This window comes from Paroedura picta, chromosome 11, assembly GCF_049243985.1.
Source record: "Paroedura picta isolate Pp20150507F chromosome 11, Ppicta_v3.0, whole genome shotgun sequence".
NCBI classification, from domain to species: Eukaryota; Metazoa; Chordata; class Lepidosauria; order Squamata; family Gekkonidae; genus Paroedura; species Paroedura picta.
In genome coordinates this window covers 59,367,234-59,392,110 of record NC_135379.1, presented here as the reverse complement: position 1 = coordinate 59,392,110, position 24,877 = coordinate 59,367,234, and the positions used below count along the sequence as shown (strand labels likewise).

At 47.5% G+C, this 24,877-nt stretch overlaps 1 protein-coding gene across 8 annotated transcripts in view; it reads left to right on the top strand.

The window, feature by feature from the left end:
- Positions 1-24,877, top strand: part of EZH2 (enhancer of zeste 2 polycomb repressive complex 2 subunit) — a 78,930-nt gene that overhangs the window by 12,861 nt on the left and 41,192 nt on the right. The window contains exon 1 of one of the 8 annotated variants that reach the window (XM_077303711.1): positions 21,459-21,629. The exons of 6 other annotated variants lie outside the window; for them this stretch is intronic. The gene's annotated coding sequence lies outside the window, so the exon portion shown is untranslated. Of the gene's footprint in view, positions 1-21,458; positions 21,642-24,877 lie in introns of those variants that run through there. One more of the 8 variants, XM_077303712.1, reaches the window with a different exon arrangement.

Below are 24,877 nucleotides of genomic sequence, written 5' to 3'. Positions count from 1 at the left end.
ATCCCTCTAGTCTGGAGATGAGCTATAGAAGCAGGAGATTAATTCCACCTGGAGGCTGCCATCCCTATTTCCTTCACATTGTGTAGATATGAGATTAAGGTATTGGGAGAAAAAAGCAAGAGTGGATTTTTTAAAGATTACGTGTGAAACTGTGATGGAATGAATATTTGTTGCAATGATTAATTCTGTTAAACAAATTAACGGGGGGTTGCCGCTGTGCTCTGCACACACGAGCGATACTGATTGGTTTTCAGAAATGATTGGCATGCTTGAGCTGGAGTTTGTAGCGTACTCATTGCTCCTCGGCTGTAAACCAGAAGCAGGTGAGGAACTCTGGAAAAGGAACAATAACGCTATGAAAATGGAGATAACCGTCAGGTGTGAAATGACGGTAAGATGCTACAAAAATAGCGCTGGACCAAACAGTGCTGATCACAGTTTTCTCACAGCTGTGCGGAATGGCCCATAGAGTTCCCAGCAGTTCCTTTAATTACCCAGAGTCACTTCCAGGTTTTTCCCAGGAAGAATGGAGGGATGCAGCCAGCATAATGTCCCCTCATGTCCTCGTCCCAATTTTCCTGACAATTGCCAGGCTTGAGCTGGCAACCTTGCCCCCCACCCCAACCATCTCTCCAACAGAACAAACAATTAACTTAAAAAAAACCCTTTACTTTGTGGACTGAAGCTTGCTTTGTGGGCACAGGAAGGGGTTGAAGAGAAGAGTTGGGTCATCTAGTCAAACCCCCTGCACTATGCAGGACACTCACAACTCTATCGCTGATCCATTGTAACCTGTCACCCACTTAAGCCTTCACAGAATCAGCTTCTCCATCAGATGGCTATCCAGTCTGTGTTTAAAAATCTCCAAAGATGGAGAACCCACCACCTCCCAAGGAAGCCTGTTTCACTGAGAAACTGCTCTGTCAGGAACTTCTTCTGGATGTTAAGACGGAATTTCTTTTGAATTAATTTCATCCCATTCGTTCTGGTTTGTCCCTCTGGGGCAAGATAGAACAACTCTGCTCCATCCTCTATATGGCACTCTTTTAAATAATTTTAGATGGTTACCAGATCCCCTCTCAGTCGTCTCCTCTCTAGGCTAAATAGACCAAGCTCCCCCAACCTTTCTTCATATGTCTTGGTCTGCAAACCCCAAGCATGTGTGTGGTCTGCCGCTGCTACCGCCGCCGCGGGCAGCTCCACTGCGGGCGGCTCTGCCGCCACTGCCGCAGGCTCCGCTGCCGCCACAGGCTCTGCCACCACCTGATCCAGTGCGCCAGTCCTGGGTGCGCGGCGAGTCTGCAACCTGCCTTTGGGAATCTGAGGCAGGTAATGGTGGCAGGCAGCCAGGCGAATGTGCGGGGAGTGGAAGGGGGGCTGTGCGCGGCTCATAATTGGTCCCTTACTGCCGGACCGACAATCGAAGGGGCCAATTGGCAGGCGCTTGTCAGTCCAGGGGAAAGGGCCTATCGGCACCCTTCCTCATACCGGACAGGGCCCGCCCTCGGGGCCCTTACTGTTTTATTTCATCTGCTTCCCTTTCTTGAAGATGGGGACAACATTTGCCCACCTCCAATCATCTGGCACCTCATCTGTTCTCCAAGAAGTGTCAAAAATAATGGACAGAGGTTCAGAGATTACGTCTGCAAGTTCTTTTAGTACCCTTGGATGCAGTTCATCTGGCCCAGAAGACTTAGTTTCATTTAAAGAAACTAGGTGTTTGTGGACTGCTCCAACTGTGATCCTAGGCCACCATTCCCGTCCCCCGTGTTGTGTTATGTTTTTGCCACATTGATCACTATTTCCCTCACAAGAGAAGACCGTAGAGAAATAGGAGCTAAGCAGTTCAGCCCTCTCTTCATCATCTGTTATAATTTCACTTTCTTGTCCTTGCAGTGGTCCTATGGGGTCCCTGTTCTTTTTCTTGCTTGAAATATAACTACAGAAGCCTTTTTTGCTATGTTTAGCATTTCTTGCTAGCCTAAGCTCATATTGAGCTTTAGCTTTTCTAACACTGGCCTTCCTTTCATTTCCTAAATGACTCTTTTTTATTCCTCAAATCATTTGGCAACTGTTTATGGAACCATCTTGACTTCCGTAGGCTCCTTCCATCTTTCCTTCTCAAGGGAATTGTTTGTGGTGTCTGCAGAAACACGACGTGACTTGAAATGCTGCTTCTTTTATACAGCAAAGAAATTGTCATTGCCATCACACTAAGATAGGAACATAAGAAGAGCCCTGCTGGATCAGGCCAAGAGCCCATCTAGTCCAACATCCTGTCTCACGCAGTGGACAATTGACTCCTCTGGATGGCCAGTAAGAGAGGCTGAGGCTTTCCCCTGATGTTGCCTCGCAGTTCTGGGAGTCAGAGGTCTTGTGCCCCTGAACATGGAGGTTCCCCTCAGTCACCATGTCTAGTAGCCATTCATAGACTGATCCGCCACGAATCTATCTCATTCTCTTTGAAAACTGTTTATTCCTGTGGCCATCACTGCACCCTCTGGTAGCAAATTTTGCATTTTAGTCACTCTCTGTGTGAAGTAGTGTTTCCCGTCATCCATTCTGAACCTGCTGCCTATTAGCTTCATCGGTTGCCTTCAAGTTCTAGCCTTTTGGGATAGGGAGAAAAAGGTCCCGTTGTCAAGTTGCTCCACCCCAGGCATAATGTTATGCTCTTCTATCATGTCCCCTTCCTTAGTTGTCTCTTTTCTGTACAGGAAAGTCCCAAACTCTTCAGCTACTCCTCCTTTGACCAGGTGGCTGAGGTGAGAATGTGGGCACGGCTGTATACCAGTGGTCCCCAACCTTTTTTCGGCTGGGGACCGGCAGGGCAACTGCCCCGCCCACGCAGCGCGCATGCGTGCCCAGGCTGCACATGCGCGCTGCGCTGCCGAAATCGGCAAAATTCCGAAATTGTCGAAATTCTGGCCACGCAACGTGCATGCGCGATGCGTGGCGTAGCCCTGATTCCCTCTCCCCCCCCCTCCCGCAGTAAGAAGCTTCCCGGGCTGCAAGCTTGCGGCCTGGGAAGTTTTTTACTGCGGGGGGGGGGCGGGGAGAGGAGAGGGAACCGCGGCCCTGCGCCCTGGCCTTAGCGGCCCAGCACTGGGCTGCGGCCCGCAGGTTGGGGACCACTGCTGTATACTTTGCGTGAGTTTCAGAGTCCCATTCTCCAGACATTTATCTATTTAGACTTCTATATCAGGTTTCTATAACACCCCTCCCTGCCAAGGGGCTCAGGGCAGTTCCCAGCACAAAAACAAGCATCAGTAAAACAACAAAACATCCATAAAACAGCACTAGGAATTATCGTTCCCCCCAGCCCTTCCCGTCACCACCAAAAACTGATATTTATATTTAACTCAAATAGAATAATTTCTCTCTCTGAGGCGGTGTACGAGGAATCAAAAGCCAAGCATCAGCCCAGGGAGAAGAAAGCTCTGTGGCTGAGGCACTCCCATGGCGCCACTGTGTGAAAACAGCTGCCCTGAGGAGTTTGTCCTTGAATCCAAGAAGCAGCATAAATATTTTCAAGGCACTGCTGATAGCCCACAGAGGCTGCTGCTTACATTTTAGATATCACAGGAATTGCAGGGCAGAACCTTGGTGTGCTTCTTGAAAAACATGCCATTCTACCAAGGGTTTACCCAGTCAGATTCTCAAGTGTCTTACCGTCAGAGAAATTGTGGACAGCATGGCAGTGACTTTTAAACACGCTTACCATTTATGTAGGGAATTCCATCGGTTGAGTCCAGCCCTAGCACCCCTTTATAGCAATCCCTCCTTATTGAGTCATAGGTTGTGGCAACAGTGGCTTTTCTAAGCCATCTAGTGAATTAATTCAAAGCAGATATGCCACCCCCCCTCCCCCCCGGCGTACCACATAGATGGCTGGTCACCACTACCCCATGCCAGGGTGAGCGGAAGCATGGTGCAGTCAGTAAAGAGCGAGGGACTCTGATCTGGATAACTGGGTTTCATTCCCTACTCCTCCACACGTGGCCAGCTGCGTAACCTTGGGCCAGTCTCAGTTCTCACAGAGCTCTCTCAGACCCACCTACCTCGTGGGTGCCTGTTGTGGGAGGAGGAAGGGAAAAGTGTTTGAAAGCCACATTGGGACTTCTTTGGGTAGTAGAAAGAGGGGTGTAAAAGACAGCTCTTCTCCCTCTTTGGCTTTTGAGTAGTGAGCAGTGTAGCGAGTGGCATGCCAGACTTGTGATTGCCTTTGCATGGCAGTGACTGCATAACATTTTGGCCTTCCTAACAGCTTCCTAGTAGCAGTATTTACACCTTGAACTTGATGGCTGGCAAACCTGCTTTATCTCCCCCCCCCCCCACTTGCAGAGGTGTCAGGCTAACTTGTTACAAGAGCGAGATCAAACATAAACATCACCTTGTCTGGCCAGGCCATGTGTGCCATGCAATATAGAGCCAGGCCCTGGAGATATTTTACTGCTGGCTGGGACCCACACCCCTCTCTTCAGCACCTAATTGACCATCCTTTGCTTGATATGCACAAGAGGTTTTGCATAGCACAGGGAGCTGGTTCCAGCCTTTGGGCCGTGTGTTTGACATAGTCGCTTTACCATAACTCTTCCAGCCCAAAATGTTTAATACGTCCTAAAGGCCTTACAGTGGGCACAGATTCCCCCGGTGGTGTGATTCAGGGAATCGGAAAATCGCATCCGTGTGTCAGCGATGAAGCAATGATGTGTTGATTCATGCAAGCACGTGGGTGAATCTCCACGTGCCCCCCCCATGCTTTCTCTCATTTGAGTCGTGCTTCTGTTTTTTATACACCTGGACCCTAACAAAGGCAACTGTCAGAAATGGGAAGCTATACCCAGGCGTGCTCCCATCTGCAGTGTGATAATCAGAATCACAGAGAGATGGAAGAGACCACAAAGCGCCATCCAGTTCTCTCCCCCACCTTCTTGGAGACCTTAAAGTCGCACATTCCTGACAGGCGCTCATCCTGTCTCCTCCTAAAAACTTCCAACGATGGAGACTGTACCACCCACTGAGGCTGCATATTCCATCTACAAACAACCCTCCCTGTCAGAGAATGCTAATATTTAAATGAAACCTTTCCTGTAATTTGAACCCATCGCTCCTGATCCTTGTCTCTAAAGCCGTAGTTAACAAGTTGGACCCCCCTTCAACATGGCTACCTTCTATGTAGTTAAACATAATTATCATTACCTAACCCTGACCCTAGCCCTCCTGTTCTCCAAGCTGCACAGGCCCAACTCTCTTACCTTTCCTTGTAAGGCGTGGATTCCAACCCCTCTACTAACCTAGTCACCCTTCTCTGAATATGTTCCAACTTGTCAGTACCCTTCTTGAACTGCAGCATCCAGAACTGGCTTCCCTGACGGATAAATTGAACAAAAAATGGCACTTGGTTTGTAGCGAGATTGTTGATATTCCTCTGCAAACTAGGCTAATGTTCTGTAAGGCTGTGAGCAGCTGCCAGATGGCAACGTTTCTTCCTTATCATTGCTGACCTCCTTTGTGGTTACAGCACCAGTTTCCCTGTACTTCTGCCATTAAGAATCGAGTTCATAAATTAGTCGGAGAGGAAAAGCCACCCAGTTCCTCACACTGACTTTAAAGAAAACGAAGTGGCTTTTAGAATTGTGGTCCTTTGCCATTCATGATCTCTTTCGTGACTCTCAAACTATGTTTTACTACTGTTTTATGTTGGCTGCAATTTTTTTGTCTCCACCCCCCCCCCAATATTGCTAGTTACTTTTAAAGGTAAAGGTAAAGGTATCCCCTGCGCAAGCACCGAGTCATGTCTGACCCTTGGGGTGACGCCCTCTAGCGTTTTCTTGGCAGACTCAATACGGGGTGGTTTGCCAGGGCCTTCCCCAGTCATTACCGTTTTCCCCCCAGCAAGCAAGCTGGGTACTCATTTTACCGACCTCGGAAGGATGGAAGGCTGAGTCAGCCTTGAGCCGGCTGCTGGGATTGAACTCCCAGCCTCATGGGCAGACAGCTTCAGACAGCATGTCTGCTGCCTTACCACTCTGCATCACAAGAGGCTCTTTAGTTACTTTTAAGGGGAAGGAAATTATTAAAAGATGACACAACCCTAATTGCCCTCCCCCTGCTGAAAGAACTGATGAGCAGAAAGCAAGGTCTGCCGTGCAGTTAGGGTTATATATTGAAAAGAAAAAAAGAGGACATATTTCCCAACTGACTACTTCAAACAAGTGATTAGTACAACAAATCTCATTTTAAATCATAAAAAGAAAAAGAAAGTGACTACCTTGCTGGATCACGGGAATGCTGTGGACATAGTTTATCTGGATTTCAATAAAGCTTTTGATAAGGTTCCACATGATATTCTTGTTCACAAATTGGTAAAATGCGGTATAGATCCTAATTCTGTCAGGTGGATCAGTAACTGGTTGACAGATCGTACCCAGAGGGTACTTGTTAATGGTTCAGCATCTTCTTGGAAAACAGTGACAAGTGGAATACCCCAAGGATCTGTCCTGGGGCCTGTGTTGTTCAACATATTTATAAATGACTAGACACAAAGCCGATTTATAAAAATGGGCATATTTGGGGGGGGGGGTAGAAGGCTGCGGGGGAGGGCGCCGCGTTAGCGCCGGTGGCAGAGCAGGGGCGAGGTGTTGAGGCTCTGGGGCTGGTGGTTCGCAGCCAGGCCCCTCTTCCGGTGAGTGGCAGGCCGTGGCAGGGCCGGGGAGAAGGGTGGGCGGGTGGCTGAAGCAACGGATGGTGGCACAGCGTGAAGGGCTGTGCTGGCAGCGGGCGCAGAGGTGCCTAGTGGGGCAGCCTCTAGAGAGGAGGCCCACTGCGTGGACGCGGCGGGTGTGCTGGATGGGGGGCAGCGGCTCCCCGGGGAAGTCGCGTAGCTGGGCATAGGGAAAAAAGCAGGGCTGCCGCGTCTTTGATGCAGCAGCCCTGCTTCTTTCTCGGGGCGCAGGCCTGTGGTGCCACCCCCCTCCCCGGGCGGACCCACACTCCCCAAGCAAGGTCCCTAGGTGGCCGGTGGCCCTGCTCCTTTCCCGGCAGCCAGGACTTACCTTGCTGGGATCGTAGAGGCTGGCCGACTCTGGAGATGGCCAACTCGCCGGAGTGCTTATCCGAGGACGGGCCATGTAGTCAATGGGGAGCAGCGCTGCACGCAGCTCCCAATTAGCCACTTGGTCATTGAGCACGGCTCCTGATTCGCCCCTCCGAATTTTTGCTACCCCGCCCATTCTCCTCCCCTTTACCCCTTAGCATTTTATTTTTACCGCTCCACAGGAGCGGTTTAAAGATTTGGATGAGGGATTAGAGGGGATACTTATTAAATTTGCAGATGATACTAAACTGGGAGGGGTAGCAAACAACTGAAGACAGCAACAGAATACAGGATGAACTTGATAGGATCGAGAAGTGGGCTAAACTGAATAAAATGAAGTTCAATAGGGAAATAAAATAACTGCTCCATTTTTGCTTGGTCTGCCAAGTCATTCAGCAGGCGACCCAGTTATTTTATCTTGCTGGAGATAAAAAAGCATTTTTTTTAATAGTAAGGCTAGATCCTTAGACAGCAACAGAATACAGGATGATGTTGATAGGCTCGAGAAGTGGGCTAAACTGAATAAAATGAAGTCAAATAGGGACAAATGTAAAGTTCTGAATTTAGGTAAAGGTAAAGGTAAAGGTAAAGATATGCCCTGTGCAAGCACCGAGTCATGTCTGACCCTCTAGCGATTTCATGGCAGACTCAATACGGGGTGGTTTGCCAGTGCCTTCTCCAGTCATTACCGTTTACCCCCCAGCAAGATGGGTACTCATTTTACCGACCTTGGAAGGGTGGAAGGCTGAGTCAACCTTGAGCCGGCTGCTGGTATTGAACTCCCAGCCTCATGGGCAAAGCTTTCAGACAGCTGCCTTACCACTCTGCTCCACAAGAGGCTCTTTCTGCATTTAGGTAGGAAAAACCAAATACACCAATATAAGATGGGGGAGACTTGTCTTGGCAGTAACATGTGCGAAAAGGATCAAGGAGTCTTAGTAGACCATACATTGAACATGAGTCAGCAGTGTGACTCAGTGGCTAATAAGGCAAATGTGATTTTGGGCTGTAAAACGGAATATCGTGTCCAAATCACAGGAAGTGATGCTACCGCTGTACTCTGCTCTGGTTCGGCCTCACTTGGAGTACTGTGTTCATTTTTGGGCACTTCGGTTGAAGGGGGATGTTGACAAACTGGAATGTGTCCAGAGGAGGGCAACAAAGATAGTGAGGGTTTTGCAGACCAAGACATATAAAGAAAGGTTGGGGGAGCTTGGTCTATTTAGCCTAGATAGGAGACGACTGAGAGGGGATCTGATAACCATCTTCAATTATTTAAAAGGGTGCCATATAGAGGATGGAGCAGAGTTGTTCTATCTTGCCCCAGAGGGACAGACCAGAATGAATGGGATGAAATTAATTCAAAAGAAATTCCATCTAAACATCTGGAAGAAGTTCCTGACAGTTAGAGCGATTTCTCAGTGGAACAGGCTTCTTCGGGAGGTGGTGGGTTCCCCATCTTTGGAAATTTTTAAACAGAGGCTGGATAGCCATCTGACGGAGAGGCTGATTCTGTGAAGGCAAAGGGGAGGCAGGATACAGTAGATGAGCGATAGGGATGTGAGTGTCCTGCATAGTGCAGGGGGTTGGACTAGATGACCCATGAGGTCTCTTCCAACTCTATGATTCTAAATACCCCCTGCTGCTGAAGCCATGGTAATTGCTACTGACTAGGTTAGTGACCTCCCTCCCCCATTTTCTCCCTTTTATCTTATGTCTATTCTTTTTTATGAAGAGGGATGGGTTTGGTTGGTTTTAATGTATTTGAGAATTTTTCACAGAGTAGTTCAGCAGTTAAATGTGCTACCTAAGGAGGTGGTGAGCTCTCCCTCACTAGTGGTCTTCAGGCACCGGCAGGACAGATATTGTCATGGATGCTTTAGGATGAGCCTGCTTTGAGCAGGGGGCTGATCGAGATCAGGGATGACCATACTGTGGCTCTCCAGAAGTCCATGGACTACAATTCTCATGAGCCTCTGCCAGCACATGTAGTCCATGGAGCCACAGTTTGCTCCCCCCCCCCCCGGGTCTAAATATGCATGAGCAAAATGCTTCTTAATGGAAGTTTTTTCAAACCCCCTAAGTATAGCATGAAAAAATCTTGAGGATCACCCCCCCCTCCCAGAGGGAAGTGATAAAAAACCCTATTAATTCTTTTAGTTAGCACACAGTGGGAGCTTGCTTTTTCAAAGAACGCTAAGAATTACATACAAGTAGGCATTTGCTTTCTCCCTTGTGCAACTGCTAACTTTATCGGAAAATCTACATTAACTAATCCAGTTTTATGTCATTTCTCTCTGCAAATAGCAAACTCTCGAGAACAAATATAGTTATGTTTTAACTCATGCTCTTCACCCTGATCTGTTATTTTGACACCACATTCTGGATGTCAGATATGACTCATATTCTCCATTATATTTTGATGCTTTTTTATATAATAGACATTTTAAACAATGATCACAGGGAATTGTTTGATCCATGCTTGTATGGCTGTAATGATTATACAGCCCCAAGTTTGCAAATATTTCTCCCAGCCCCACAAGAAAGTTTAATAAAGCAGTCTCACAAATTACCATTGTCACCTCAAGATGGCATTTTCCTTTAGGCATATTTTTATGAGTTTGTTCAGCAACCAGATATGAGAATGACTGCATTGTGGCCAGGTTTGTCCAGTGTGTACGTAGCCATCTCTACCTCCTGTCCATCAAACGTGTACCATGAAGTCAGTCCTAAAAGCCCCTTATTGTGCACCTTTCTGGGGCAAAGTTGTTGTTGTTAAGTGCGAAGTCGTGTCCGACGCATCGCGACCCCATGGACAATGATCCTCCAGGCCTTCCTGTCCTCTACCATTCCCCGGAGTTTGAACCTACTGCTTCAGTGACTCCATCCAGCCACCTCATTCTCTGTCATCCTCTTCTTCTTTTGCCCTCGATCGCTCCCAGCATTAGGCTCTTCTCCAGGGAGTCCTTCCTTCTCATGAGGTGGCCAAAGTATTTGAGTTTCATCTTCAGGATCTGGCCTTCTAAGGAGCAGTCAGGGCTGATCTCCTCCAGGACCGGTTTGTTCGCCTTGCAGTCCAAGGAACTCACAAGAGTCTTCTCCAGCACCAGAGTTCAAAAGCCACAATTCTTTGACACTCGGCCTTCCTTATGGTCCAACTTTCGCAGCCATACATTGCAACTGGGAATACCATAACCTTGACTAAACGCACTTTTGTTGGCAGGGTGATGTCTCTGCTTTTTAGGATGCTGTCTAGATTTGCCAAAGGTTTCCAAGTGTCTTTTAATTTCTTTGCTCCAGTCCACATCTGCAGTGATCTTGGAGCCCAGGAAAATAAAATCTGTCACTACTTCCATTTCTTCCCCATCTATTTGCCAGGAATTGAGAGGGCCGGATGCCATGATCTTTGTTTTCTTTATGTTGGGTTTCAAGTCAACTTTTGCACTCTCCTCCTTCACCCGCATCAAGAGGCTCTTTAGTTCCTCTTCGCTTTCTGCCATTAGAATGGTATCATCTGCATATCTAAGGTTGTTGATATTTCTCCCTGCAATCTTGATCCCAATTTGTGACTCCTCTAATCCCGCCTTTCTCATGATGTGCTCCGCATACAAGTTAAATAGGCAAGGCGACAGTATACATCCTTGCCGAACTCTTTTCTCAATTTTGAACCAATCAGTGATTCCATGTTCAGTTCTCACTGTTGCTTCTTGACCTGCATATAAGTTTCTCAAGAGACAAATAAGATGCTCTGGTATTCCCATCTCTTTAAGAACTTGCCACAATGTGTTGTGCTCCACACAATCAGCGGCTTTAGCATAGTCAGTAAAGCAGTAGATGTTCTTCTGGAACTCCCTAGCTTTCTCCATGATCCAGCGTATGTTGCCAATTTGATCTCTAGTTCCTCTGCCTCTTCGAAATCCTGCCTGTACTTCTGGAAGTTCTCGGTCCACATATTGCTGGAGCCTAGCTTTTAGGATTTTGAGCATAACTTTGCTAGCATGAGAAATGAGTGCAGTGGTGCGGTAGTTTGAACATTCTTTGGCATTGCCCTTCTTTGGGATTGGAATGTAAACTGACCTTTTCCAATCCTGTGACCATTGTTGAGTATTCCAAATTTGCTGGCATGGGGCAGAGTAGCAATGTATAAAAATACCCTTATATCTGAGAGCGGCTTTCCCAAATATATAGCCTATTTTAGAAGCCTCGTCACAGCATTTCGGGAGCCCCAGCTGATCTGCAAATACGTTTCCACATCATGTGACCCATCACTTCAAACACAACCCCTGTGTCAGGCAGTGCACTAGGGGTGCAATAAAGCTATTTTTTGCTGCCTGCGGGCTTGGGATGGCAAAAATGGGACAGTGATGATGAGCATCTGACCATCTGCATCAAGGAGATACTGAATCCTCCTCTCTGCCAGAAGGAATTGCTTCTGTGGGGGAAGGTTCAGGTCTCACCAATAATTTTTAAATGGCCCTCATGCTCCTTTGTAGGAATTTTGTGGCAGACAATTCTGACACTGGTTTCTGCTCTTATCACATACTAGTAATCAAGCCCGCTGTACCTAAAATACAGTGGGCGCTAGGCATCGGAGCCCCCGGCAGTCGCGCTCCATGCAGGGAGCCCCCGGCCTGACGCTGCATCAGGCCGTCGGGCAGGGAGCCCCACGGCAGCGTCAGGCCGCCGGCAAAGGAGCAACTGCGAGCCGCGCTCTACGCGGCTCGCTTCCTAGTCAGCAGGGCGGGGATTGGCCCGGCCGATGGTCTGTCCGGAGGAAGGGGCCAATCGGCACCCTTCCTCATCTCTGACCGAGCCCGCCCTAACTCCTCCCACAAAGCCTTTACGGCTTTATTTAATCCGCGGCGCCCGTGGCGCCGCGGGCTGTGTTCAAATAGCTTGACCCCTAAAATTCTAACGTTTGGCAATACATTCTTTCGAAGAGACATTTTCTGCAGGTACTACAAGGACAGCAGCAGGCACATCTCGAGCATTCGAGAACCAAGCAGACTTGGCTTTAACATCATGTTCCCCCAGTATTTCGCTCCACTGTTCCCTGCCAAGAAAGACACCAGGTACCTGTATCCTATCTGGGCTGGCTCCTGGAATCATGTTTCTTGCACAAGTTAATCTATTGTAAACCACTTTAAAGATCAAAAGGTGGGGTATAAATCTTTAAACAAACAAACCATCAACAGTTTAACTTCGGGTGTTCCTGCTCAAGGAAGACCAGAGACTGCAGAACAAAAGGTATCCTGTTATTATTTAGGGTTAGCATTTTAAAGAATAGAAACAGAGGGGACAACCCAACCAAATTAAGTCCTTCTGAGTTTGACATTCACCGGAGTTACTTGAGCTTTGATTGGGTCATGCCCAGTGGATACAGAAAAAATAGGCCACCCTTTCTGTTTAGAGCAGAAATATTGTTGTTCCCATACCTATGAATCACCCAACATTTCACAGTGCAAAACCAGATTCCAATCATACTATACCCATTGCCTCTTTAAGTTAAATATTGCACTTTAGACGCATTGCATTGCCATCCCAAGCAGTTGTACCCTTCTAAGTCCACCAACATCAATGGACTTGTAAGGCTATAATTCTGCTTATGATAATTCTATCATGAAAAATGAGAGGGAATCTTGCAAGTGCTTAACTTTGGACAGATAGTACTCTTTGCATACAGTTCTGTATTATGAAAGGAAACACCTACAAAATGTACAATTGTTTAAATAGGCAGTGTTGTGCTTCTGCTGCATAGCACCCAATACACTTGGAAAGAAGCCCCACTAAGGTCAGTGCACAAGTCTCTCTTGGCACAAGGAGCTCTTGGATCCTGACCTTAGAAAGAACTCCTGAAACAACGCATTCATACACAAGTTTTCAGACAATGGCCGGGAGGAAGTGGCAGTGGTAGAAACAGAGCCCTAAGTTAGGGCACCATTTCAGGTTAAACATGAATTCCCCTTGTGTGCATTTCTTACCATAAGGGACACCAGAAAAACAGAAATCTAGTACAGCAGGCAAAAAAGAATAGTGCCACCTTTCTTAGCTTGCAATGTTGTGTTTCTATTTCAGGGGATTTGACAGATTTGTTCTAACATCTCTGTCACTTCATTTTGCTGAACAAAGTTTGAGTCTAGTGGCAACTTTAAGACTACCAATTTTTAATTCTTGGTATAAGCTTTGGTGGTCTTAAAGGTGCCACAGGGCTCAAGCTTTGCTCTGTTACTTCAGAGTGACATGGCTACCCCCCTGAATCTAACCTTATTTTGCTGTGTGTGTGAAAACAGGTTTTAGAAACAAGCTGTATAACATATACATTTAATGTATACGTGTGTGTTTGTGTGGGGAAAAGATGATATTAAGTAAGATTCAAATTTTGTTAAGTAATATGGTTGTACAAAATAGAGGAAAACAGATTTCCTTTATTGGCAGCGTTTCTGGAAATTCAGCAGAACACTGGGGCAAAACTAGAAATCACATTTACACGATTTCTTTCAGCAGAAATTTATCTACATTTTGTTTACTATTTTTATTTGCTCCTTTCTCAGAATGATTTTAATAAGCATACAACACAGAGAAATTAAAACACAATTAAAACAAATCCAATCAAAATAAAATGAACATGTTAGTCAATAGCAGTATAAAAAATCAAAACAAAACAGCAGTCAAGTTAAACTAAGGAATTGGACCCAGCCAGCTATTAAAATAGTTAAACAAATGGAATAAAAGATAGAGTGTGTTATAGTCCATACCTGTTCAAAACAATAATTGCTTTTTACAAAGCCAGTTCACTTAAAATAATGGGCTGGATTCAGCCAGTTTTTTTGGGACAGCCTTTATTGCAACCCTATTCAAATATGGCATTTGTCCCATGATCTCCAGCATGGCCATTTTCGATGATAAAACAGGATGCTCGTCTTTTTCCACCAATGGAAAAATTGGTCCTACCCTACCCTACCCTATTTAAATACCTGAAAGCTTTTGTGACTTGCAATGGATTTGTATGTCATGGCTAAATTACAGTCCCAGAACTATTATGTTCAAAGGTTGTCTTGAAGCAGCTATATATCTCAGTGTTAAGCATGTTTACTCAGAAGTGTTATACTGATTTAAATAGTGCTGCAGTATTGGCCATAATTTTACATATTTCACTTTTTGTCAGTAGTTCTAGTTTTGGATTTGGAATAGAAAGAACCAAGCTTGTAACATTGTTTAACCACAATGCTCATGGCTGGCCTAATATGCTTTGCAGATTTGTTATGATAAAATGGGATAGCCACATGCCCCTTTTCCCAAATGTTGCTGCTTTTCCACCAATGCAATAATTTTGTCCCCTGTCTTTGGGAAGGACCACACAAGTATATAAGCTACATAGTCATTCACTCATGCATGGAAATGATCACAGAAACACATAATGGCACAGTAGCTTATTTACATAATTAGCCCCAGATTCATTCACTCTATTGAATTAGTCATCTGTACTTGCTGGGCTTGATTCTGAGCTTTCAAGAGAAACTGGGAGTAATGCCAGACAAATCAATAGAGTTACAAATGTGCAAAGAGTCAGGAGTAAGCCCTTGTTTCCAAACACTGAGCTATGAAAAATAAATAACCGAAATATCATGGAGCTATTTTTGAAAATTAAGTGGGTTTTAAGTGGTGTGTAGGCACAGTCTGACACACAGAGCACATGGTGGATTTTTGCTTCTACCATGAGCCTTACTGTATGATGAGAGATCAACAACCTCCTCCTCTTCCAGTATTTTGAATGCATGCCATCATGACTCAGAGAGAAATTCAGTGCTTATTGGTAATTAGGGGGATATATTTTATCAGTTCATTCCAGTGTGGATCAAGATCTGTTTCTGCAAAGCAAACTAAGTACTATGTGCAGGCCTAGTTGTTTATCTATTCAAATGGCAGGCATTGGGGTAATGTACCAACAAAGCAGTAAGGCCACTTGGGAAGTGCATTTACCATGGTCTGTGTAAATGAACTATTTTTTTCCCTCCAGGATGGAGCTTGGAGAAAAACAGTTCTGTATGTTTGCAGCAGAAGCCAGCTCTGCTCAGTACTGACTAACTAGCACCAGTGTCATCATTAATCCCAACCCCAAGCAATTTATTACCAAACTAGGTTTAAGGCCCACTGTAGCCCAAATATAGCGAGCACTAGCAGGCAGGCGGCTGGGTGTGGGAGGCCCCCCCACCCCCCGAGGCCCTGGCTTCATCCTGGGGAAAGGAACAGGCCTTTCCCCGAGATGAAGCCCCCCCCCTCGAGGCCCAGCTTTGTCCCGGGGAAAGGAGCAGGCCTTTCCCCGCGATGAAGCCTTTCCCCCACCCCCCTCCTTCCTGGCTTCATCCTGGGGAACGAGGCAGGCCTTTCCCCGAGACAAAGCCTTCCCCCCCCCCAAGGCCTCGGCTTTGTCCCGGGGAAAGCGGCGGGCCTACTCCTTTCCCCAGGACGAAGCCTTTCCCCCCACCCACCCCTGAGGTCTCAGCTTCCAGGTGGCAAAAGGAGCAGGCCCACCGCACGGAAGCCTTTTCCCCACCCTCCCCCCTAATGTCCTGGCTTCACCGCCGGGAAAGGAGCGTCTTCAACATGGCGGCCCTGCTCCTTTCCCAGTGGCGAATGCTCTTCCCCCGGCCCCCTCACCTCCTGGACTGACACTCGGAGGGTGTTATCTCAGACTCGCCCCGCCCCTTTCTCCTCCCACATTGCCCGTAGTGCTTTATTACTACCACTCCCGCTGAGCGGTTTAGAGATGAGTATGCTCTTTAAAAAGACACGTCAATAGATAACTATTTTCATTAATAAAAATGGCAGGCAGCGCACATGAAGCATTAGACAAAATGAAGAATGATAAATAATTATTTGTCAGGCACAGGCAAGAGGAAGCCAAGATCACATGAGAAAACCTCAGTGCAACTCCTGTTTTTATATGTCTGTCTGCAGCTTTATTTGTTCAAATTTGGATTGGATCCTTGACCAGAAGAATCTTTCTCAGCCTGAGGGTCAGACCCACTTAACAAACTGAAGCTTTCCCACCACCACCTTGTTCATGGATTCAATTCCCCCTTTGCATTGTTTGCCCCTTTGGGTTCCCATTGGGGAGAAAAGCAAAATACAAATACACTAAATATAAATATATAAACCAGTCAGGCCCATTTGTTCCCAATTATGAGTAAAATGAGTCAAGCACACATCACTGTACTGTAATATAGTATATGTGCAGCCTTCTTCCTATCCTTTACACAGGTTTGTTTCTAGTCTATGGAGTTAGGGAGCAAACAGCAGAACAGCACCGGAGAGGTCAGTAGGAATGCTTTCCTGGTCTTATAATCTCAGCAAGCCCACAAACCTATCAAGGTATGCCACAGATGCTCTCACAGCCTGTGTTGCCTGCAGTACCCACAGGATGGACGCTCATGGTTTGCAGGGAGCGTAATGTGTCCAAAGAGTGTTTGTTCATTATGAACAGAGTTCATTCCAAAGGCTAGATTCCTGCCAGGAGCACACAAAACATTGTGAAATTACCTGGAATAATAACCCAATTCCCTATTTGTCCCATTAAAAAAATGATGGAGGGAAACTAATTGGTTTCGTACAGCAGTATCCTTCCAAACAAGCCTCCTTAATATTCCCCCACAAAGCTTTTATTACATCCACTTTTATCTGCTCTATCTCAAATATTTGCTTTTCACTGTATATTGTTATTGATTTCAGAAGAGACTAATGAGAAGACTTAGAATAGTATTTTGCAGAAGGCAGAAATTCAGCCCAACTAAAAGTACTTTGCACAGAGAACACATACCCTATCATCGTATTAGTAAGCGTGCAGTTCTGCTGTGCAACCAGGTCAAGCCATGCGGTAAGCAGCTTGCAGATATCACAGCCACCACACATAGTGTTGCCATGTGGAAGCATTATTCAGAGGCCTTCACCAGTGGCTGCGCTTGAACTGGCCCCAGGCAAATATAGTGCTGTGGTGAGTGTGCACATTTGCCAGGGCTATACTCCCAAGTCCCACCTATTCTCCTTTGGCGATCTGCTGTTGCTCCCTGACTCAGCAGCTGAACTCATTTCAGGCTGCTACTTGCCTCTAAAAATAAGGAAATATGTTTTAGTCTTATTGTAATATACACTAGTCTGTTCAATTTAGGGTACAGGTTAATGGCTGGAAGTACTACAGATTTAATTGGCATGTCCAAGTAAGAGTGTGCCCGATTCATCAGTACAATAAACTAGACTAATCCCTTACACTGGGTCTGGCACAGCAGCCTTCCATGTTGGTAAAAATACACAGTAACTGACAGTTTGTTGAGCTTTAATGATAACCGCAAATATGCTATCTGGGACAGGGGTTATATCACGTTGCCTAATAGTGGATTTTTAGTCTACTATATTCCCTCTGTACAATCAGAACAGACGCTGACCAGAACATTATACAATTAAAAGAAGTGGTGCAAGATTGAAAATCATGGTGATTGTTGAGCCACAGGATTGCCAAGTGTCAGACTTGACTGAATGGCTAACATCTTTATCATTCGCCCTGACCAAGAACGTCAGTCATACAATAACTTTTTGACAATGAGATGAAAATACATTTTAAAGCAATCCTCCGTAAAAAGAATTCCCTACTTATCAAGCTCTAATGGCAGAAAGCGAAGAGGAGCTAAAGAGCCTTTTGATGCGGGTGAAGGAGGAGAGTGCAAAAGTTGGCTTGAAACTCAACATCAAGAAAACGAAGATCATGGCATCCGGCCCTCTCAATTCCTGGCAAATAGATGGGGAAGAAATGGAGGTAGTGACAGATTTTATTTTCCTGGGCTCCAAGATCACTGCAGATGGGGACTGCAGCAAAGAAATTAAAAGACGGCTGGGGAGGAAAGCTATGGCAAATCTAGACAGCATCCTAAAAAGCAGAGACATCACCCTGCCAACTAAAGTGCGTCTAGTCAAGGCTATGGTCTTCCCAGTTGCAATGTATGGCTGTGAAAGTTAGACCATAAGGAAGGCCGAGCATCAAAGAATTGAGGCTTTTGAAATCTGGTGCTGGAGAAGACTCTTGCGAGTCCCTTGGACTGCAAGGCGAACAAATCGGTCAGTCCTAGAGGAGATCAGCCCTGCCTGCTCCTTAGAAGGCCAGATCCTGAAGATGAAACTCAAATACTTTGGCCACCTTATGAGAAAGAAGGACTCCCTGGAGAAGAGCCTAATGCTGGGAGCGATCGAGGGCAAAAGAAGAAGGGGACGACAGAGAATGAGGTAGCTGGATGGAGTCACTGAAGCAGTTGGTGTAAACTTAAATGGACTTCGTGGAATGGTACAGGACAGGAAGGCCTGGAGGATCATTGTCCTTGGGGTCGCAATGGGTCGGACATGACTTCGCACCTAACAACAACTTATCAAACCACTGAATGCTTGCTCAGATTTTTTTTTAAAGGAAAGAATTTACATCAATCCCAGGAGATATTCTGCGTTGGGCTGTGACATTGGTGAGGCTTTGGGTCTATTGATGTAGGAGACATTACCTCAAATGAAAACAAAAAATGAATCAGATATATTTTTGCATTACCTCAAGTCACATTATACAGACCAACCAGGATAGTCCAGGCAAGCCTGATCCCACCAGAGCTCAGAAGCTGAGCGGGGTCAGCCCTGCCCAGAACTTGGAAGGGCGATCTCCATTGGATACCAGGTTGGTGACATGGGGGCAGGCAGTGGCTTAACCACCTCTGAATGTCTCTTGCCAGGCATAGGATCTCCTGGCTACTTTACACACATGCCATACCATAAATTTAAAAATAATAATACATTATACTTATACACATTAGCTGGATTAAGCAATCCTCTGCTCCATGACATTTTGTTGTTATTAGGTGTGAAGTCGTGTACGACCCATTGCGACCCCATGGACAATGATCCTCCAGGCCTTCCTGTCCTCTACCATTCCCTGGAGTCCATTTAAGTTTGCATTTTTGCCTTTTGAACTTGTCCATTGGGGTTTTCATGGCAAAGATACTGGAGTGTTTTGCCATTTCCTTCTCCAGTTTGTCAGAGCTCTCAGCTATGACCTGTCCGTCTTGGGTAGCCCTGCAAGGCATAGCTCATAGCTTCACTGAGCTACGCAAGACCCCTTGAAGGCAGCGATCCTTGAAGGACTCCATGACATAGATGGCCTTAAAAAAGAAGACATTCCTGCAAATCACATAAGCATTTCAACATCTCATAAGGATCAACATGATTAAAAAAAAAGAAAAGAAATCAGGGATCTATAATATACATGTACCAAGGAAACCACTACCAGTAGAAAAGAGGACAGGCACCTCAACCCTACAGCATCGCCACTTTCACAATTGTTTTATGCCCAAAACACCATCCCTGAAAACCTTATCTTGTTCTAAATTTCCATTAAGCTGCATATAGTTGCTCATCCCATGCAATTGCTTTCTCGTATATTTCCTGTCTACTCTTTCCCTTTCTCCTGCTAGTCTTCTATTCATCTCCTTTTATGATCAATCCATGCTGCATGGTACACATTCAGATGGTAGCCGTGTTGGTCTGAAGTAGCATAATAAACTCAGAGTCCAGTAGCACCTTTAAGACCAACAAAGATTTATTCAAGGTATGAACTTTCAAGTTCAAGCACCCTTCCTCAGACTGGGGAACTCTTCTTCAGTCTGAGGAAGAGTGCTTGCACTCGAAAGCTCAAACCTTGAATAAATCTTTGTTGGTCTTAAAGGTGCAACTGGACTGATTTTATTGTCCATGTTACACAGTAACACTGGCAGGGAAGACAGGTCCCAGCCTCACCGATCTGGTCTCTGCTATATTAAATACAGACCACAATCAAAGTCTGAGTCCACGGGCACATTTAAGACCAACAAAGTTGTGTTCTGCATGTCAACTTTTGAGTGCACAGCCTGCTTTGTCAGACAATGACCTGGAAGTTACGAGATCACACATAAAAGTAGGGAGTGGGTCATGGATTAGTACCCACTGGATGTTTACCAGATCCAAAGGCTGGATAAAAATGACAAACACAGTTTATAAGGTCATCAGTAGTTTGGGTTCAACTCTGGGGGAGAAACAGTAAATAAAAATGGCAAGATTAAAGATTAATGGACAAATGCGTTCATAGTAATTGAATTGCTCCATTAATGTAAGTTGATTTGAACTGTGTAACTTCGGTTCAAGATTGGTGCCCCCCCCCCCCCCCAGCCTTAAAGCCTTTCCCAAGGTTGCCATGTTTGTGAGAGGCAGGAAAAACAGCCAGGAGCCTTGTAGCACCTCGGTTTTATTCTGCCGCATGCAAAGGCGGTAAGCACTGATCCATAAGAGGTGGTGCTGGAATGAAACTGGGTCTTTCACTGCAAGGCTCCCGCTGAATTTCTACGGGGAAGTTCAATGCAGACTTAACGCTGCTCCCGTCTGCTCGGCTGTCTTGCCAAGTCCATTTTCGAAGTCAACAGCATTTCAGCCTCCGCTTCTGCAGAGCTATAGAATGCAAGCCTCCCCCCCCCCATAAAGAGGCCCCTCCGACTCGCTCTCCGTGCCCGCCTTTCAAAAACGGTGCTTTTCCACGCACAATCTCCGGGGGGGGCGGGGGGGAGGCAGGCGCGGGGCCTTTGTTCCTCCTGCCTGGAGAAGGAATCCTCATTCCCACGGAGGTTTGCATTCCGCCCCCTCCTCAAGGCGGCGTCGCCCCCCCCCCCCCCCCCCGTGAAGCCAGTAGAGCCCGGCTTGCCAGCTCGATCCGAATTTGGCGCGCCCGGGGGAGGGGCTGGGAAGGCGCGAGGGCCGAGGGGCGCCCGGAGCCCCCCCCAGGAAGCGGCGCTCGCCCTGCCCACGGCAGGCCCGGAGCCAGCAACAGCAGGGGGGAATGGGGGAGGGGGGAGGGGCGGGTCCCGGGCCACCCCTTCCCCCGCCGCCTCACAAAGGAAAGGCCAGCTGTTAAAACCGTTAACGGCCGGCGGCTTTTGAAACTGGGCGGGCTGAGGGGCCGGGCTGTTCAGCACGGGACGAACTTAAAAAAACTCCCTGCCCGCGCCCCACTTGGTTGCCCCATTATGAATGAGATCGGCGCGGGGGGGGGGCGTTTTCGCCTTTATATTCCCGCGTTTATATTTATTTGTATCTCAGTTTCTCCGGGGAGGGGGAAGGAGAGCCGCCCCGGCGCTGCCCCCGCCCCTACCCGAGCGCGAGAACAAAGAACTTCCCTCTCGGCTCTCCCGCCCCGCACGTGGGGGGCGAAGCGGGCCCCCACCTCTCCCGCCCCGCGCGCCTGGCGCCGCCTCCCTATTGGTCGGCGCTGGCCCCCGCGGGGCGGAGCGAGGGGCCGGGCGCCCAATCCAGGCGACGGCAGGTTCTCTCCAATGAGAGCGGGGGCCATTGGGCCGCCGCCGCCGGGTTTGGCGCTCTGTTGTCCGCGGCGGAGGGCGAGGAGGCGAGGCGGGAGCGCGGAGGGCGAGCGCGGCCGGGCAGGACTCGGACGGACCCGGCGCCGCCGCCGCCAGAGAAGAGGGTGAGAGGGCGGGTGAGTGAGTGGCGGGGAGGGCAGCGCCTCGCACGGGAGAGACAGAGACAGAGAGACACGCCCGCTCGGAGCTGCTGGGGGGGGGGGGGGCGCCGGCTTTAGGCGCGCGTGCCTGACACTCAGGTGTGTGTGTGTGTGGGGGGGGTATCCATAGGGCGAGCGGGGGCGTGGCTTCCCATAAAGGGCAGCAAGGGGGCGGAGCCTCTCCGCCAGCCCCTCCCCTTTTGCTCTTGGGCGGGGGTCTGGTCACTTCCTATGCCCCCCGCGCAAGGCATGGAAGGCCGGTGGCGCCTGGGGACTGCGGTCGCCGGCTGCTTGGGGGGGTCCGGTGGGTGGTGAAGCTGCCCTTTGTGTCCGCGGGGCACTGTCCAGCATGGCCAGCTAGCGGGAAGCTCTAGGCTCCGCGGCTGAGCAGGCAGCTCCTGAAGACTTGGGCGCCCAGCTGCTCAAAGAGGGGAGGGGGGACGGAGGGAGGGGTTATATTTTTAGAGGTGGGAGGCATGCCTGTTCCCCCCCCCCCTGCTTTGGGGGAGGACTTGGATTGGGTTGCAAAAAGCAGTGACCGTTTGCAAAACGCTGCAAATTCAAAATGATTGCATCGGGACCGGGTGGGGAGAGCTCTCGTGTGCGGACAACAAAGGAGAATACCCTTACCGGAGAGAATAATTAGACCCGACAAAAGTTTAAGCTGTTTCGACTTGATGCGCTTGTGTCGTTTTCCAGAAACCGAGTTGGGTAAACGTGTGGCGGGAGATGAGCTGTCAAATGGGGGAGGTTTTGGGCTTTCCGATTGGAGATGTTTCACATGCAGTGAAACTAATTCTGAGAAAAACCTGCTTTTGTATCTATGCGATGGCTCATAGTGGAAAAGTCAATGGGGGAGTACCTGTCTGCTCTGATTATCCCAATAATTATTTTAATCAATTGTGCACATTTGCTACCTTAAGGCTTCATTGTGTGCTTTACAAAAAAAAGTTGGCATGCAGAAATCAATTAATAGATACTAGTACTTCGTAAGACCCACGTATTGCGTTGTCAGTTGGCTTTTTATCCTTTGGATAAACTCTTTATCATTCTTTCTAAGCCACCCTTTGACCTGCCCATCTTGCCGCACTTTAATTTGTGTTTCTTTTAAAAAGAGGTTGTGGTGTGCATGTGATTCACCATCCCCCCCAGTAGATCTCATTAAGGGTTTTACACACCCCTGCAATTTAGCAATGTATAGAAGACAGGCATTTGGTGACATGCCAGCCTCTGACACAACTGAAGAATCTCCGCTCCCTTCCCACCCCTGCCTCCAACAGCAAAACTAGTTTAAGAAGAGAGAGCATATTTGTTTGCTCCACCCAAGAGGTTTCTTTGTTTAGGAACTTGTTTCTCCCCGTGTAGAGAAGAAGTAGTTATCAGTCTCTGCTTTCATCATGCCTGCTCTCAGCTTCCTTTCCACAACTGGCATAACTACAGCATTACTTCCACATGTACAAAGTGTGTTGCACCGTCGCATTTCCTTCCTTGCCTAACATCAGCTATGTTTTATGGGCTGCAGGAGCCTCTTGTGGTGCAGAGTGGTAAGGCAGCAGACATGCAGTCTGAAAGCTCTTCCCATGAGGCTGGGAGTTCAATCCCAGCAGCCGGCTCAAGGTTGACTCAGCCTTCCATCCTTCCGAGGTCGGTAAAATCAGTACCCAGCTTGTTGCTGGGGGGTAAACGGTAATGACTGGGGAAGGCACTGGCAAACCACCCTGTATTGAGTCTGCCATGAAAACGCTAGAGGGTGTCACCACATGGGTCAGACATGACTCGGTGCTTGCACAGGGGATACCTTTACCTTTTTATACTATATAGCAGGGTTGGCCAAACTGTGGTTCTCCAGATGTCCATGGACTACAATTCCATGAGCCCCTGTCAGCTCGTGCGGACAGGGACTCAGGAATTGTAGTCCACGGGCAACTATGTGCTTAATGCTTCATCCCCCCACCCCAATTATTGCTAAACCAGACTGGCAGCAAAAGCAAGTGGTTTATTAATTTCCTGGGGCATGTAGCTTGATGTAGACATTGAATATTATGCATAAAGTGTGCCTATCCAATGTAACGCTAAAGGAGTAAGCTGCAATAGACCTGCAACAGCATTTGACTTGGGAAAGAATTCTCCAGTGTTCTTTTGGTTGTGGCATTTCTTGATGTCAGCTCATGTTTTGTTTTATTTACAAATCTATTTATTGCCATTTTTTTTCTGAAGGGTGCCTAAGGCAATAGATGCAATGAACTGTACAGTGGATCTTAATAATTTATATATATATATATATACTGGCTTCAAGCCTGTTCCTAAGAATGGGCTTTGAAAGGGCCCCCTCCCCTGGCCAGGCAGCGTAAAGTGGCTTTGGGACGCAGCACGCAGCCGGATCAAGTGGGGCGAGCGGGGGCTGGCCAGCTCATTAGCAGGCCCAGGACAGAGCTCCTTAGCTGGCCCAGCCTAGCAGGCCACGAGGCCCTCGTGAGCAAGCCCTCCCCCATGACCCTTTACCCAGGGCTCTCTCTCCTTATCTGCTGCTAGCTCCAGGCACTGTGGCACATCTGAGAACAAAGGCTAGAGTCCAGGGATAGAGGGCGGGAGCTGGATGCACCCTGATTGGCCCTATTCTAACTTGGACAGCCGGACATGTCCCACCCCTCAGGCTGTTTCACAAATATATAGAGGAACCATGGATAAGGATAAAAGATAAAAGTAGAAATAAGCCGAAAATCAGCTTAGCTTTATTTCTATCACTCCCTTGGGGAAAAGCAGTTTCTATACTTCCTTGAAAGTCAAGCAGGAAAACAGTTTGCTAAGTGTCCTTGGAGGGAGGTAAATAATATGCATATGTGCAGCCAAAAAGTGGTACTTTTGTGACAATGACTGGCCTTGCTTCCAGTGGAAGAGTATTGTGTGAAGCTGGGCTTCCAGTGAGGCTATATGCACATCACTGCTGGCTGGGATTAATAAAGTCCTAAACATCCTAGGGCCATGTAGCTGATGGACCGTTTTCCCAGAAGAATCTTCCTGCATGCTTGGGTCTCATGTCTTCCTTCAGAGAAATGAAGAAATTATTGTCCTTTTAAGGCTGTTGTGTACACTTATTGTGTACACATTTTACACTACCATAGTTCTGCGAGGTAGGTTAGGCTGAGAGAATCACTCCACAAGTGGGGAGTGAACTTGATCCCGGCCACAATAGGCAACCAGTGCAGCTGCCT